This window comes from Physella acuta, unplaced genomic scaffold, assembly GCF_028476545.2.
Source record: "Physella acuta isolate Inbredline_101_S28 unplaced genomic scaffold, ASM2847654v3 ptg001642l, whole genome shotgun sequence".
Classification (NCBI taxonomy): Eukaryota; Metazoa; Mollusca; class Gastropoda; family Physidae; genus Physella; species Physella acuta.
Genome location: NW_026733156.1, coordinates 45,750 through 64,740, shown reverse-complemented (window position 1 = coordinate 64,740; position 18,991 = coordinate 45,750). Strand labels below are relative to the sequence as shown.

General features: G+C 40.8%; 1 long non-coding RNA gene across 1 annotated transcript; it reads left to right on the top strand.

Annotated features, from left to right (window-relative positions):
- Positions 1-1,708: 1,708 nt before the first annotated feature.
- LOC131929515 (uncharacterized) lies at positions 1,709-9,277 on the top strand. The gene is made up of 3 exons (XR_009383976.1): positions 1,709-1,803; positions 3,894-4,278; positions 9,135-9,277. It is a non-coding gene; the product is annotated as an uncharacterized LOC131929515 (long non-coding RNA).
- The last annotated feature ends 9,714 nt before the right edge of the window (positions 9,278-18,991 follow it).

Sequence of the window (18,991 nt, the reverse complement as noted above, 5' to 3'; positions counted from 1 at the left end):
CGGGGTAATCTTTTTTAGGGTCAAAGGTCAGTGGGGCCCATCTTTTTATCAGGTAAAAGGTCACTCGAGACCCATCTTTTTATCAGGTCAAAGGTTAGTGGAGGGCATCTGTTGTAGTTAGTACCGATTCTCTAATGCTCGACAAGGTAAAAAATGTATCTGTTGCTGGACATGGTCGCCCGTTTGACGTCTGCTTACAGCAAAACACGTACTTGAGAATTTTTGGAGTATCCCATCTCCCACAGTAGTCAGTGGTGACCGCAAAGATGCGCAACGGAAAAAGGCGCACAAAAAAATGCGCAAGGACGTCATTTTTGTTTTCTTAAATCGAACATTTAGCATATTAAAAAGGGTGACAATAAATTGTAGCATAATAAAACACATTTCAACGAAATAGGACAAAATTAAAGTGTATTAGTGTAATTACTTCGTACTTGCGCATATTTCTGTTTGCGCAGTTTTCCGCTGAGCAATTTTTTGATTGCGCAATTTTTTTGGGAACCTTAATCAATATGTCATACACAACCACTCCAACTTTTATTCCATCCTAAACATAGGTAATGAATTTCAATTATTTAAAAAAAACGAAGGCGGTGCTACTGAATTTAATCAGTCGGGCCCTGTTAAATTGTTATTTAAATTTGTCATCTATTTTAAGCTTGATGTAAATCCTACAGCCATTGTGGACAGCTCTAACCCCCCCCCCCCCGTCCTCTTTTCCTCTTTCAAGCAACCCCGTGGAGGCACCTGATCCTAATCACTCAAATTCGCTGTAATCCACGCCTGAAATGATGACATCAAATATGGATGCGTCACGGTGCTTTGTGTTGGTTTGTAGCTAGTTGTGTCTGTCAAATATTCATGGGCGTTTGTTGTTGCATGACGTCATGCCCCAACAAGGTTGGTGTTGGATGTGAGATCAAATTATTGTTGGATGTGGCAACGTTCACAGTTTTTTGGTTTGTTTTAACACTGTAATTTTTGGAGTGGGTGTTTAGATGATGAGGAGGGGGGGGGGGGTGTGGTTCATTGTTGGAGTGGGTGTTTAGATGATGAGGAGGGGGGGGGGGTGGTTCACTGTTGGAGTGGGTGTTTAGATGATGAGGAGGGGGGGGTGGTTCATCATTGTGCCCGAGGGTAGTGGGTAGACTATATTCAGTGCACGTGAGTGATGGCAAACTACTTGTGGTGTCAGGGTGTTTTGCGAGGTAAAAATTGCTTGTTATGCCCATGGGTGGGGAGGGGGGGCTAAAGCCTATATTGCACGCTCTACTTGGGCGTGGAATTAATTACGTGTTGCTATTCCCGTGGGTGGGAAAGCACACCCTTTGCTACATCCGGCAACCATATTAGCTGTAAAAAAAACTAGCGAGTTAAGCCATCCATAAGCCCGTATCTAACACTGTCGCATTCCGCAGACAGCGTTAGTCAAGTTGAAACAGAAGAGATCTACAACCTTACCACCCGTAGGTAGGTTCAGAGGTTAAAGGTTCAGAGGTTTTGAGGTTCGCCAAGCGTGGACAAATTGTCGTGTTTACCATGACCCGCCATGCGAGAACACCCCATGGGTCCACATGAGAACAGGGCGTATGGGGGGGGGGACAAAGGGGGGTGGTGTGGTTATATATATATAATGGGGGGGGGGCTTTCTGGGGAGTGGGTGTATTATAGAATGTAGGTCGGGTTAGGTTGTTGTTTAAGTTTGTCAGATTGATGTTGTTGAACTAGTGGTACAAACGTGCTGGTAGGATAGATATCAGGTGTGAGGGGATGTCAATAACGGATTTAGTGAGGATGTATTCGGTAGGGTTAGTTTTAGTAATGTGTGATGTTAGAGTTAGATTCAGTTTTAGTGATGTGTGATGTTTGTGTTAGCTTTAGTTTTAGTGATGTGTGATCTTAGTGCTTGTTTCAGTTTTAGTGATGTGTGATGTTTGTGTTAGATTCAGTTTTAGTGATGTGTGATATTAGTGCTAGATTCAGTTTTAGTGATGTATTATGTTAGTCTTAAATTAAGTTTTAGTGATGTTTTATGTTAGTGTTAAATTAAGTTTTATTGATGTTTTATGTTAGTGTTGAATTAAGTTTTATTGATGTTTTATGTTAGTGTTAGATTCAGTTTAAGTGATGTTATATGTTAGATTTAGATTCAGTTTCAGTAATATTTGAAGTTAATGTTAAGTTTAATGTATATGTGATGTTCGTGTTAGATAATGATTTACTAATGTTCGTGTAGGATTCGGTGATGCATGTAGTGTGGAATTACTGTATTTAATTTAGTGACTTTAATATCAGGACATGAAAGAACACACAATATCACATAGAAAAAAACATATTTACAAACATACACGTACATGCACCCACCTCCCCACCCCACACCCCTCAAAACAAACCACGTCTCTTTGTTGTGACGTTAGGTTTACATAGCCCTGATGGTATCTGTGTACTTCCTATAGTAGATTCAGTGTTGATGAACTCTGGTAGATATCACGCTATAAATAGTAACACAAAGATAAAATCTAGTTACACTCTCGCGTCATGTTTACAAAACTTTCTATTGGCTACAAATGTCGTATCGATACAAAGAATAAAATGAGATATCGTGATGACGTAAGGTTAATTGGTGACAAAGTTCAATGCACCGAAAAAACTAAAACGTAAAAGTTGATAAGATGCTAATTTAATTACATTAATTTTACACTCAATTCTAGCACACTTCGATTAACCTAACATTATCCAATAATTTTTTTAGTAATCAGTATTGATTGAAGTCAATAAAGAGGTTAAAGTAAAGTCTTGTCCAGGAAGCGATACCAGGGGATCGAACCTTTTAACCTCGCGACTACAAATGTTGACTTTGTGATGTTTGGTTAATACAGCGGTCTGTGGTGGTGGTGGTCATGACACCACGTGATGTTGTCACACCAGTTGGTGACATAGACATGACACCCCATGGTGTTGTAACACCATTTGGTGACATAGACATGACACCACATGGTGTTGTAACACCATTTGGTGATGCATCGCGTAAAGACCACAGCTGCCATATTTTAACGTCATAAGAAAACAGTGGTTCCCAAATTTATGCAAATACAACCCTTTTAAACAACAAATCATTAAATCCTTTCAGTTACAGTACTCTGTTATAGTACTCTGTTATAGTACTTTATTATAGTACTCGTTATTTGCAATCAGTTTTCTTTCGAGTTTTTATTTATTTGTTTTGTTAAAAAAATTTGTTACAGCGTACTGTATAACATAATGATGATGTAATTTAAAACCATACATCCATTACATATTGCACATGTACCTATCCTTCTACTTATCCATCTCCCTATCTCTAACCTAAACCCAAACCCTAACTTAACCTCTCTTTATCTGTCTGTAAATGAGGAGGGTGGAGGGAGGGCTAATGTTATGTCTTTTTTAGGGGGGAGGGGGAACTGATCAGACGACGGGAGATAGTGACGGGAGCAGAGTTTCTTCCAGGCATCTCTTCGGGGGGGGCGAAGCCCCCCCCCCCCCCCCGAAATTTTTTTACCGCCCCCCCGAACGAAATGAAATTTATATAATTTATATAGAAAATATATACTTTTAACAGTGTCCGCCCCCCCCCCCCCCCGAAGAAAGTTTACCGCCCCCCCCCCCCCCCGAAGATTTCAAGTGCCCCCCCGGAGAAAAAAGTCTGGAAGAAACACTGGACGGGAGACAGATAACTTCCTGCTCCCCTATATGTATATACATATGTATTTATGTATGCATATATACACATAGTTTGAGATAACATGTAATATTAATAGGGATCACCCCTTGTTTCATCCCAGCTGACGTAATGTTTATCAACAAAACAAAAATAATCTTAACTATATTCGATTCATATTTTAAATCACCAGACACGATATCGATACCACCCGTCCAACTAGAACGTGAGAAAATGGAGCGTATATAAACATACGAATACAGTGTCAACGTGATGTATGTCATGGTATCGAGTTGGTCCAGGTAGGCTATGTGCAGATCATGGAGGGACAAGTCGTCTGCTGTTAGAGCTGCATGAAGTGACGTACGTACGTCTGCTGCATGCGGGGGTAGTGTGGCAAGGTAGAGGCGGAAAGTGCTGTGTTCACTGGTGTGTGACGCGTTTGGTCGTCGTGTGTTTTCTTGTAGAGGTGGTCCTCGCCGAGTGTAGTGTCCTGGAGATCTGCGGACGGTGCCAGAGTTGTGGTCAGTCGAGTGGTCAGCCGAGACCTGTGACGTCACACGGTGCAGTATCAAAGTGTATTATAAATTAAACTATTTTTTAAAAGTTAAATTTGAATAACAAACATGTATGTACTTCGGTCACTAGAACTGATCCAATTTATGACTTTATAATCAAACTCTATACATTTATAGTCTATATATTTATATGTTTGTATGTATACATATACATACATGCATACATACATACCTATGTATAGGATATATATATATATATATATATATATATATATACATATATATATATATATATATATATATATATATATATATATATATATATATATATATATATATATATTTACTTATTATACTTTATATAGTCTATATATACTTTTATAGCGTATATATTTACATATAGGCCTATATAGTCTATAGATTTATAATTTTGTTTGTATGTATATACATACATACATATATATGTATAGGATATATATATATATATATATATATATATATATATATATATATATATATATATATATATATATATACATATATATATATATATATAATTTTTATCATTTATTTATTTATTTATTTATATAACCTACACATTGAATAGTCTATATATACTTTTATAGCTTTTATTTATACATATAGGCCTAAATAGTCGATATATTTATATGTTTGTGAGTGTGTATACGTGTGTGAGGGTGTGTGTGTGTACAAAATAACCACCCACAAACATGTACACACTACAAGTTAGGAGATCAAACAAACTAAACCGGAAGTTGACATGCAGAAACCACCGTGCCGTATTAGCCCTAGTCAATCGGTCAATACATGTCGTATTTGACGTCACCGCTGACTAGATATATTAGGATTGATTTCAATCCTTTCAAATACAGTATCACGACTTTCACGTTTGAGCTCAATACGGTGTTGCCGATACTGATGTTTATTTAATAATGTGGGTGTATTAGCATAGTTTGTGAAAGTGTTGTCCAAAATCGTGTGCTGTACCCTTTCAAGAAGGCGCTAAACTTAAGCCAAACTGTCGCAGTCAATCACATTATGTTAATTTATTCATGCTCGTGAAGAAGAAGTAATCCTCTGCTTTGTCTTTAGCCTTGTTTTGATGATGAAATATTTGACCAAATTAATGTTTCAAGGTCTTGTTATGAGGCTGGCATGAAAACTGGCAGTTGAAGGTTGAAGTGAGTGACAACACTGCAATGTGGAGGTGGATGAAGGTGTGGATGTGGATGTAGGTGTGGATGTAGGTGTGGATGTGAATGTCGATGTAGGTGTGGATGTAGCTGTGGATGTGGATGTAGGTGTGGATGTGGATGTGGGTGTGGATATGGGTGTGGATGTAGGTGTGGATGTGGATGTAGGTGTAGATGTGGATGTGGATGTTGGTGTGGATGTGGATGTGGATGTAGGTGTGGATGTGGATGTAGGTGTGGATGTAGGTGTGGATGTGGATGTAGGTCTGGATGTGGATGTAGTGTGGATGTAGGTGTGGAGGTGGATGTGGGTGTGGATGTTGATGTGAGTGTGGATGTTGATGTTGGTGTGGATGTTGATGTAGGTGTGGATGTGGATGTAGGTGTAGGTGTTGATGTGGATGTGGATGTGGATGTAGGTGTGGGTGTAGGTGTAGGTGTAGGTGTAGGTGTAGGTGTAGGTGTAGGTGTAGGTGTAGGTGTAGGTGTAGGTGTAGGTGCAGGTGCAGGTGCAGGTGCAGGTGTAGGTGTAGGTGTGGATGTGGATGTAGGTGTGGATGTGGATGTAGGTGTGGGTGTGGATGTGGATGTAGGTTTGGATGTGAATGTAGGTGTGGATGTGGATGTAGGTGTTGATGTGGATGTGGATGTGGAAGTGGATTAGGATGTGGATGTGGGTGTGGATGTGGGTGAGGGTGTAGGTGTGGATGTGGATATAGGTGTGGATGTGAATGTGAATGTAGGTTTGGATATGGATGTAGGTGTTGATGTAGGTGTGGAAGTGGATGTGGATGTCAATGTGGGTGTGGATATAGGTTTGGATGTGGATGTATGTGTGGATGTGGGTGTGGATGTATGTGTGGATGTGGATGTGGATGGGGATGTATGTGTGGATGTGGATGTGGATGTGGATGTGGATGTGGATGTGGATGTGGATGTAGGTGTTGATGTGGATGTGGATGTCAATGTGGGTGTGGATGTGGATGTGGATGTCAATGTGGTGTGGATGTAGGAGTGGATGTGGATGTAGGTGTGGATGTATGTGTGGATGTGGATGTGGATGTTGATGTGAATGTGGATGTGGATGTGGATATAGGTGTGGATGTGGATGTAGGTTTGGATGTGAATGTAGGTGTGGATGTGGATGTAGGTGTGGATGTGGATGTCAATGTGGGTTTGGATGTAGGAGTAGATGTGGATGTAGGTGAGGATGAGGATGTATGTGTGGGTGTGGATGTTGGTGTGGATGTGGATGTCAATGTGGGTGTGGATGTGGATGTCAATGTGGGTGTGGATGTGGATGTAGATATGAATACCCGACTTTTGGAAATTAGCTGTTCTATCTCTGTCCAACTGTTAATCTACCTAGTCTTTTGTCCGTCTTTCGAATCACACGATAGTTGTTTGATAAAGGTTTTGCTTGACATGTCCGTACTATTGCTAATGTGAATTACCTTGTTCTCAAAAGATATTTTGTTATGCCATCATTTCAAAACTTAGGTCTGCTTACTTCCTCCCCCCCTTCCTCCTCCATGTTTGTAACTGATGTTAACTTATAATAACTCATCCAACAATATGTGTCTGCTTTTTCTAACATACATCTCAGCTCCAACATAGTGTATGTATGATTATGTTAACATAATGTTAGATACCTTCCAAACATTTGCGAAAGAAAGATGGCGGTCTATGAAAAAGGTGAATTCAACTGTTTCTGTGAATACGACGTATCGAAGACAAGTGCGGTCAGCACTACGCCCAGCCGTCTTGTAAGTCATGTACCCATCAGAGCTGTGGAATTATTGACGTCCTACAGTTTCGAGTCCGGGATTTGAACTCGAGACTTTCGAGTTAGATAGTATGCACTCTACCGAACGACCACGCCGTCCCACGAACTTTTGTTAAATTAATTGTTGTTGCGGTGTTAAATTTTGTTAAATATATATTTTATTTGCTGTGTTAACTTTCTCCCCCTTTGCACCCTTCTAGTTTGTTGTCCAATCTCTCGTAGCATGCCATGCCATTTTCAGCCTAATTAACATAATTAATTAGCCATAATCTCTCCAGGTCTGATGACCTTTATAAAGTTAATAAATATCACGAGACGATGACATTAATGACCGAGTTTAACGACCAAACTTTTTGCCGTCTTAAACAAGCCGGAAATACTGGCTGTCACAAAAACCTGTCACAAAAATTCGTCACAAAATTTCTTGCCTTAATCTCCGCTTGTTATGTCTGATTATCTCAGCTAAAATGTCCGATTAATTAACCGTCTGCATGTAAGCCACAGGCTACACAAGCCACAGGCTACACCGTCTGTAAGCCACAGGCTACACAAGCTACAGGCTACACCGTCTGTAAGCCACAGGCTACACAAGCCACAGGCTACACAAGCCACAGGCTACACAAGCCACAGGCTACACAAGCCACAGGCTACACAAGCCACAGGCTACACAAGCCACAGGCTACACCGTCTGTAAGCCACAGGCTACACAAGCCACAGGCTACACAAGCCACAGGCTACACAAGCCACAGGCTACACAAGCCACAGGCTACACCGTCTGTAAGCCACAGGCTACACAAGCCACAGGCTACACAAGCTACAGGCTACACTGTCTGTAAGCAACAGGCTACACAAGCCACAGGCTACACAAGCCACAGGCTACACAAGCCACAGGCTACACAAGCCACAGGCTACACAAGCCACAGGCTACACAAGCTACAGGCTACACTGTCTGTAAGCAACAGGCTACACAAGCCACAGGCTACACAGGCCACAGGCTACACAAGCCACAGGCTATACCGTCTGTAAGCCACAGGTTCAGTTGTCACAAAACATGACGCCATAAACTTTCCCGTTTTTAGAGACCCCGGGAGGCATCTTAAAACTTTAATTGTAAGCTTACAAACTTACATGGACTTGGGTTCTCTTTGTGGTGGGTGGGGGTAGGGGGAGTATTTAAAACTTTAATTGTAAGCTTACATGGACCGCGGTTCTCTTGGGGATGGGTGGGGTATGGGGTATTTAAAACCTCCTGGAGCACACTGAAATTTCTGGGGTGGGGGGGGGGGGCGGAATGGGGACAGTGGTGTATATATTTTCAAATATTCTTTTTCACTAATAGACTGCTTTAGATATTTTTCTTTCCACTTATTAGCTACAGCCATGTTTATATTTCCCATAATTCTAAAACTACGTACGTCAAAAAAAAAATCAAGTATCTTCGATAGAGAAGTTCAGCGAGGATTTAAAAAAAAAAAGTTAGTAACCATGGCGACATCTGGTTCTGATGAGTGGGAGGGAAAAAATCAGATCACATAATCACAGTTGTAGATCAAGATTATGTATTTTGCGCTGATTATAATTGTGGTATATTTAGTACAAATGTCTAATCTCTTATGTTAGAAAGCGGGATAGTCTGGAATCTAAAATAAAGTTCTGATAATGATGATGTAACGAACTTATCTATAATTGTGTCCGTTAAACTTTATTGATTTTTTTTTTTTTTGGAAATTTTAACTTCTGATATTCTTGAATTGGAATTGATCCTACCCCATTTAGTTATAAAGTTACTTGAAATGGCAAATGGGATATTTTACCAACAGAATAATTTCAAACGAAACGACGAGTGATTTGTGTGTGCTTATTATGATGAATGTACTTGATACACATTCGTTAAACATTGCTTTTGTAATTCACAGGTCATTGAGAAAAACCTTTATGTGACGCCAGTGTTGGAGCGTCTAAAGACTTAAAATATTGATCTGCTCTAAAGTTTACACACACGATCAGTGGGAAACGTTTGTACTAAGGAGACACTGAGTCTGATGAAAGTAAATCAAGGGGACATGGTACGATGACTTTTATCTAAAGACCAATTTTGATGACTATATTCCATGACAATTACAGTGGGACAATTTTGTTGGGATTGCCTCACTAAAGCCACCTGAGGAAACTAGCTATAACAAAAACCTGTCACAAAAACCTGTCACAAAAATTCGTCACAAAATTTCTTGTCAGTGTAGCACTGACCTAAAGGAAATGACCTAACTAGGATATGACGTAATTGTGCAGTGACCTAACGGTAATGTGACCTCAGAAAGCACCAACAGAACTGTTAAACCTTTGATCCACTCAGTGCATGACGTCATGAGTTTACTCAGCAAAATAAAAGGACTCGTCACCAGCTCCAAACACAGACCAGAGTCCAGCCTAGACAATGGCCGCAAGGACAGGCCTAAAAGCTACAAGGAACGGTCGTCACGTAAAGACGTGTACGTCAGACAGACGTCCCTGCCACAGGACGTCTACGTTAGGAAGACGTCTCTGCCGCAGGACGTCTACGTCAGGGAACACAGGGCCAGGGGCGACAACCACACCCGTCCAGTCAGCGGGAACCTGTTCCTGCAGCAGAAGACCCTGGGGTGTTTCTCAGAGCCGGATGTTCCCCGGGGGGTGGGGGCCGGCTGGATCTCCCCGACAGGCGTGGGCGGCAGTCTAGCTGTGCGGGAATTCCCGCTCGTTCAACCATTCTACGCGCAGAGACCGAAAAGATACAGCCTGCCCAATGGGTACAGCCTGTCACCAGGCCAGCCCGGGGGGTACAGCTTCACCAACGGGACCCACGGGCAGACCCCCATGATCCCCATCAGAAGAAGGAGTGACGCCATGTGCGGGTACGTGCCCAAGGCCGTCTCCCTCCACGACACGTCCTCCATCCTCCAAGGTCACGACACCTCTAAGCAGACTATGCTACTGCTGCGGAGAGGCGACAAACCCTTGAACCCTAAACCCTTGAACCCTAAACCCGCCTCCCAGTCACGTGACATCAATAAAATATCGGGAAATCCCAAAAATTCAGATTTCAATCGCCGCTCGACGAAATCAACGAGCAATTCTATTTTTAGACCACGTCATTCACTAAAGGAGAAGCCTACTCGTCACGTGACCAAGAACGAGAGGCGGTTCTCACACGACGCCGGCAGACAGACCTCGCCTTTCACCAGCGACGACGGCAACTTTTACTTCACCACCGCGTTCCTGGGTGACCTCATCCCCAACACCAAACAACAGACACCAGCCATGACGTCACAAAACCCGACTTCCGCTCATGACGTAGAATCTAATCAGGAAAACCTTTCAAACAACAACAACAACAACAACCACATCGACGAAACCGACGGAGAAAATGACTTAGATAATCAAAACAACAACAAACTGGCAGATAACGCGTCAGCTTGTGACGAGATTAGCGATGACGCTGACGCCGAAGTGTCTTCCATCCTGCAACATTTGGACGAAATTAACGGGAATTACCGCAAGGAGAAAGTGGATACGGGAAAATACGAAGATATTTTTGGCAACAACACAGAGCCATTGTACTAACACAAGCATGTCTACACGAGTTACATCAGATGTTGAAAGGATGCTTTCTCAAAGGGACATCTGCATACAGGGATTTACCTGTGGGATATCAACATACAGTGGCACGATGATTTACATTTAGGATATCTACATACAATGACATAATGATTTACCTTTAGGATATCTAAATACAATGACACAATGATTTACCTGTAGGATATCTACATAAAGTGACCTGAGTACAACAATCTAAACGAGACAAGTGGTTGAGCAGTAGAGTGCACAACTGCAGGTTCTAGCCACAAGAGTTCGAATCCCGAGGACTTGACACGTGTCCTCACAGCCGTCATTGGGCTCTTGGTGTTAATTTAATGGCCTCAGGGGAGATTACCCTAACCCAGGGGACATAACTCCGTGGGCCAAGGGGGACTACACAGACAATTGTATGTCACCGAATGCTACTTATTTAACATGGCTACCTTGTCAAGTATTTCCAAAGTGCAAATTAATGACTAAACTGTCTTGTATTGATTTCATCTTGTTTCTCTTAATATTGTTAATTTACTCATTTCATAACTGCGCAATTAGCTCATCAGCGCGTCCTTGACCATAAGCCACAGACCAACGATAAAAAGGTGATGTGAGACAAATGATAATAAACATTGTCTTAATTAATTAGCTATCACGTCCTGGTCCATCTGTCAGCATCACAAGATCTATTTATAGCTACATACATGGCGCAACCAATCAGCTATTAGCTCGTCGTGGTTTCATGATAACCCGGGGTCAAGGTCGGGCTAATATAAATATTCCGACTAGTACTGTTATCCAAATACTATATCACACTACTAAATGCTTTGGGCTATTTATAACTAACGATAATCCCATAAATTTAAGGGGAGGTAATGAAAACAGTCTTTGTTAAAAATCGTCCGCCCTTATAGCCTCCCCTGGTTTAGTGTCATCACTGTATCAAATGTATATCAGTTTCTATGTTATAAGATTATATGCTTAATTGTTATGGTATTGCCAAACGTGTATCTGTAAGATTAACCGTACCATACAACAGATTGTGCCATGAAGGTAGCTTAGTTTGTGTTTGTGGTTCTAGAGTCAGAGCCTCAGAGGTTATTTTAAATAGGAATACCACTCAATGAAATATAAATAGGACGCGGCTAACCAACTCTAAACATGAGCGTTAACATTTCAGCAGCTTAGTATTTCGAACCACTAACTAAAAGAAGATAAAAATGTATCAGAGGATATAAATGTATCATAAAATATAAATATATCATCTAATATATAAAGCTCAGTTCTGTATGTAACGCATATGTTTGTCGTTGGTCTTGGATGGATTTAAGTGTTAGACACTCATCGTGCGCGTTTGTCTAAATTTATGAGTTCAAAAATTACTATTGAAAGTGTTGGGAAATAATTTTCATTTTTCAAATTATAGTAATAATTGTCGGCATGTTCATTAAACACAAGTTTTAAAAAAATATCATCTTTTACAGAAATTCTAATTATGTCTTTATTTAGTCCTATAGCACTTACTTCCGTTTGATAAATTAGGCAAAACACAATTACTTCCCTTTATAAAACCATTGCATTGGAGTATTATAATTGTTCATCAAATTGAAACAGGCGCGTTCGTTTAAGTGAGTGCAAAAGATTATGAATAAGTTGGGGTTGGGGTTGGGGTACTATAGTCGTTCATTAAGCTAAAACAGGTGATTCCGCCCCGGGCGTTTATGTTCGCGTTAGTGTTTTCTTTGTGTTTAGGTGGGTTTGCGTTAGTGGTTGCGTTTTGATTTGGTTCGTTTTTGTTCTTTCTTTTTTCGTTTTTGTTTGTGTTTTTTGTTTGGTTTTGTATTTGTGTTTGTGGTTGGGTTTGTTGTTAGGTTTTTGTTTTCGTTTGTATTTGTAATTGTGTTAGCGTTATGTTTGCGTTTTGTTGTTTTGGTTGGTTGTGGTTTGGGTGGGCAATGCCGGGTTTATGATGATTACTAAACACACAGGTAATGGTCTTTAACAGAAAGGTTTTTCACAGAAGCCAGAGCAGGGCCTGGCCGGGACGGCTAGTAAGATATAAATATCAGAATTGAAAGCTTTGTAACACTGAAGGTATGTATACGCAGTGTAGGAACAAATGTAGGTTACCGGCGCAATACATGTTGCTATTATTACATAACTCTGTCAGTGATAGACATGACAAATGGTCACACTGTTACATGGACCTGTCAGTTGGCACTGTGACATATATTTGTCACTTGGCACTTCAACATAGATCTGTCAGTTGGCACTGTGACATCGACTGTCAGTGTCAAGTACTGACCCAGCAACTGACATGTCGATACAATAAAAAACTACATATATTTCGAACAGAAAACGTAAAAAAAAAAACACTATGCAGTTGTTGTCAATAATTTATTCATTGTAAATGCTGTAAATAAACACAATGGAAACTCACCAAACACTTCTCACGTGACTTGTGTCTTTTGGTGAGTCAAACATGAGATGATGAAACGTTTTATTTAACTGGACCTACGACACAAAACTAGATGCACTGACTCAATCACTCACTGATTCAATCACTTACTGACACTGACTCAATCACTCACTTACTCAATCACTTACTGACTCAATCACTCACTGACTCACTCACTCACTGACAATCACTCACTGACTGACTCACTCACTGACTCAATCACTCACTGACTCACTGACTCAATCACTCACTGACTCACTGACTCAATCACTCACTGACTCAATCACTCACTGACTCAATCACTCACTGACTCATTGACTCAATCACTCACTGACTCATTGACTCAATCACTTACTGACTCACTGACTCAATCACTTACTGACTCACTGACTTACTGAACCACTGACTCAATGACCCACTGACCTACTAATCCACTGACTCACTGACTCACTCCCATACCTAATCAATCAAAGAAAATAGGAGATACGTACCCCCCCCCCCTCAAACATAATAAAACAGCTCCTGTGCAAGTCAAATGTACGTTGTCCGGGTTTTATACTGCGTGTAGGGGCTCAGTGGGCACACCTGGAGTCAGGTAAACAATTGCTGACTCCTCCACACCAATCAACAAGTTAGGAAATGGACTTATCGATGTTAACATGTGGCAACACACATGCACACACTCATAAACATAATTACATGTATACACACCCACATCTAAACATTTATCAAGCGACCTACCACACAATTGCAGAATAAAAACTCTAATTTCAAACCAACAAAATAAAACATTCACAAGAAAAAAGTGTAGGCATTATTTAAATTTAAAGTCGAATTATTCTCATTTTACACTTTACATATATTGTAATATTTAGATGATTAGAATATTAGAAGTTAGTGATCTAATTTAAACACATAAACACGCACACAGAAGTATACCGCAGTAATAACTCACTTTCTCGGATCCACTGAAACTTTCTGCGACGTTTTTTTACCCACAAAAAGAAATCGTTGTTCTACACTACAATCACAGCAAGATAGTATTACAGTCATGTAGAATATCGCAGCACAATCATATATAACACAACATCACAATCTTATACAACATCACAATCATATACAACATCACAATCTTATGCAACATCACAACCTTATACGACATCTCATCACAATCTTATACAACATCACATCACAATCTTCAATTTTATATAACATCAAATCACAATTTTATACAACATCACAATCTTATACAACATCATATCTCAATCATATACAACATCACAATCTTATACATCACAATCTTATACAACATTACAAACGTATACAACATCACAATCTTATGCAACATCACAACCTTATACGACATCTCATCACAATCTTATACAACATCACATCACAATCTTCAATTTTATATAACATCAAATCACAATTTTATACAACATCACAATCTTATACAACATCATATCTCAATCATATACAACATCACAATCTTATACATCACAATCTTATACAACATTACAAACGTATACAACATCACAATCTTATGAAACATCACATAAGAATCTTTCAACACAATATCACAATCATTACACCATGAACACATTCATACGATATGGTGTAGATTTAAAATATGTGACCCTCACCTAAAGTAGTTGATTAATGATGTCACGTTAAAATGACATCATGTTCGGTAACTAGGCGATGTATGATGTCAGTCATTGTAAGTAAATTGATGTTAGGGTCACAGAGATCACAAAGAAATAAAAAAAATCGAAAATATGCAAATACATGATTCAATGTAGGAATGACTTTAATGAATAATTTCATAGTTTAATACTGTCGTGTCACAATGTCATGTCATGTCACAATGTGTCACAATGATGTGTCACAATGATGTGTCACAATGATGTGTCACAATTATGTCGTGTCACATTGATGTCAATTCACAATGACGTCGGTAAGCATCTCATGTCACTATTTCATCAATGGATAATTTCACAATGAAGTGTCACAAAGCTGATATGTCACAATGATGTTGTATCACAATTCTGTCGTGTCACAATACGGTCGTGTCAAGGTGACATTGTGTCCCATATTCACCAATCAAATCAAAACATTGTAAACAAAAATAACTCTCAAAGCAACCAAATGTATACATTACATGAAATTGATAACTAATTAACAATTAACAAATTGAGAAAAAATACACATATATTTACATGTCTGCTAGATAGATGATATCAATCAAAATTAATAAGTGACAACTAGTTCATGAATTTAATGTTGGAAGTTTCTAAAGTTCATGTTTTGTGCATGTAAAGGGGGCTGTTCGTCTTTACAGCTTTACACAGTTCATATGTTACAGTTTTACATAGTGCATGTCAGTTATCAAACATGGTTAGGTTATAATTCATTTAACCCCAGTATGTGCAGAACTTCAGACGGTTACACGGCTTTTTGCTGACACTTCATTTGTACTTAGGTCACGTGTCAGCTACTGCACGTTACGGTGCACTGTTATTACGTCACAACTGGAGGATAAGTTGACGTCACATTAGCTTTTCGTTACATAAAAATGTTGAATTACGTTCGGTAAGTCACATGGTAGTATCCCATTGTTACGTCACACTCATCTTCATAGCTGCATAAATTATGGCGGTCAAACACTGACCTTGAGTCGATGCTCCCCCCCCCCTCTCCCCAACAACAGCCTACTTTTGCTGGTGATGGCAGATGTGGTTAGCAGTGATGTTGTGCTGGAATTCTACCGAATGATGACAGGTGTGTCACACGATGATATCACGGACAGGTTGTAAGTTACCATTTTTAAATCCCAAATGTATATCAGTGCATCCCTTATCCCAACACATGGGACTATCCTGATACGTTGAGTTATCCCTAAACCACTAGCACATCCCACACTGGGTGCCGTCCACACACACAAGCAGATGTGTGGGTCTCCACACACACGTGGACAGAACACCTTGCTAGAAAAATGACACCTATGTATGTGTATGTATCCTCAAGAAACAGCGAGCAGGATTATTTCTTTACAACTAACTAAATCAGCCCGCCAAACTGCTGGATGTGCGTGAATGTGTTAGCAGCAGACCTGATCCAAACGACTAATGCAATGACCCGTGGGTTAAAGTCAGGGTTAATGTAGTCCAGATGCATATACAAACAGTAATTACCCAACCGTGGAAAACCAGTCACAGAAATTTATGTCATGTCTTTAGTTTAAATTCTGGAAGTTTCGACTTCCGGTTTCGGAAGGTTCGACTTCCGGTCGGTGGTCCGTGTGATCCCATGAGAGAAAAAATGTTACCGGAATCACACGGACAAGTCTAGTCAGGCATCGTTCCTGACAAACAGCACGAGTATGACGACCGTCACGGTGTTGGTCACCAGGAAGAAGATCCAGAACAGGACGCTGTCCATCGAGTTGCCGATGTCGTGCCACGTGATCTCCACCTCCTTCTTCTCCGCCTCCTTCGTCTCGACCATCGTGCACCGGACTTCCGGCGATGACGTCACGTGGTTGCCGTCGTCCGGCGTGTTCCGCTTGAGCTTGTCCAGAGACCGGTAGTGTCTGGCACCGATGGACGATTCCATGTCGCCGGGCGGGGGGTGTGCAGGTCGCGTGTTGTTGCAGGTGACGCTGCGCTCGATGAACGGGATGTCCTCATAGGACACCTTTTTCTTGATGTGGTGGCTGTAGTTGGGGTGAGTCTCACGCCGCATCAGCTTCGTCTTTGTAGCCGATGACGTGTTGTTCGGCTCGCTCGTGACGTCATTGACGCTCCCGTTGCCGGGCTCGTCGTTGTCCGGGGCGTCGTTGTTGTCGCTCTCAGCGATGGAGCCGTGCGTGCTGCCGTGCGTGCTGCCGGTGCGGGTCAGGTCCTTGTGTCTGCCGTCGTTGTAGGTGTGTGAGTACTTGGGTGTGAGGGTGGGTCTCATGGACACGTACAGGGACTGTGGAGAGGTACAGTGTTAGGTTAGAGTACTTGGGTGTGAGGGTGGGTCTCATGGACACGTACAGTGACTGTGGGAGAGGTACAGTGTTAGGTTAGAGTACTTGGGTGTGAGGGTGGGTCTCATGGACACGTACAGAGACTGTGGAGAGGTACAGTGTTAGGTTAGAGTACTTGGGTGTGAGGGTGGGCCTCATGGACACGTACAGAGACTGTGGAGAGGTACAGTGTTAGGTTAGAGTACTTGGGTGTGAGGGTGGGCCTCATGGACACGTACAGAGACTGTGGAGAGGTACAGTGTTAGGTTAGAGTACTTGGGTGTGAGGGTGGGTCTCATGGACACGTACAGGGACTGTGGAGAGGTACAGTGTTAGGTTAGAGTACTTGGGTGTGAGGGTGGGCCTCATGGACACGTACAGAGACTGTGGAGAGGTACAGTGTTAGGTTAGAGTACTTGGGTGTGAGGGTGGGTCTCATGGACACGTACAGAGACTGTGGAGAGGTACAGTGTTAGGTTAGAGTACTTGGGTGTGAGGGTGGGTCTCATGGACACGTACAGGGACTGTGGGAGAGGTACAGTGTTAGGTTAGGTTCACATTTTAATTGGTACACCTGTTCATACATATTCTACATATAAATACCAGCACACATACAAATACTAAGACATACAAATTAATAGAACTGCATATAGAAATATACATTTTGATTTAAGCACATTATGATTCCACATTGATTTCTTGTAAATATAGTGTAGTCAAATAAATGTTGTCACAAGTCACAAGTTCGGTTACCAGGTTCTGGACCGTAATACCCAGCTGAGTCCACTCAGCTTTAATAGATAACTGGCACTTGTCAGTGAAATACAGATGTGCGCGACATTCCTTAATTTTTTCTTTCTTTTTTTTACTTCGATTTTTTCTTGTTCATTTTATGTTATGCATTTAATTAATTTATAAGCGCTTCACTTTTTTAATTTACTTTTTCATGTTACAATGTTACAATGTAACTGAGACGTTTCTTGAGATCTAGTTTCTACATTTTACCAAAAAAAAAAAAAACAAGAACATTAATTTAGAACGCTACCTTTTCGCTATCGTTCTTCGTATCGTCTTTATCCTCCGACGTATCAGTCACGTGATAGTCCCTGCTGCTTCTGTAATAGAGGAAAATGTTTAAGTACAACACAATTGAAGTCAGAACATTGGGGTTATGGCAACCGTTGAGTATTGTGTGACCTTAGAAAGACCTTCAGATGGATGACTGACCTTGAAACAATGCAAATGAAAATTTTAATCCGGAAAATAAGGAAACAAAAAAATATTACCGGTTTTCTCGTAACGTCATTCGTCTAGCTCGTATTGAAGGTCTTCTGCAAGGGAGAGAAACATGAAAACTCTAATATCGAGTAGAGTATTTTCCATTGTTATTTCCCTTAGAACACAAATTCGTCGGTAGATCATCCATGTTAATTGTTAACAAATACGCAAAATAAAATGATTTAGTACAGATTATATTCAGCAATGGATTTTTTTCCCTTTTTGCCATCTCTTCTTCTACCTCCACACTGCTAATTCTTTAATGCTACCATCCCAACAGCTCATTACTATCCCTTCTGCTACCTGCATAAAAAGTGTTACCCTCTCTATTGCGACAGTCACGACTGCTACCATTACGACTGCTAAAAGCTACATTCCTTACTGCTCCCATACCGAATGCTACTATCCCAACTCCT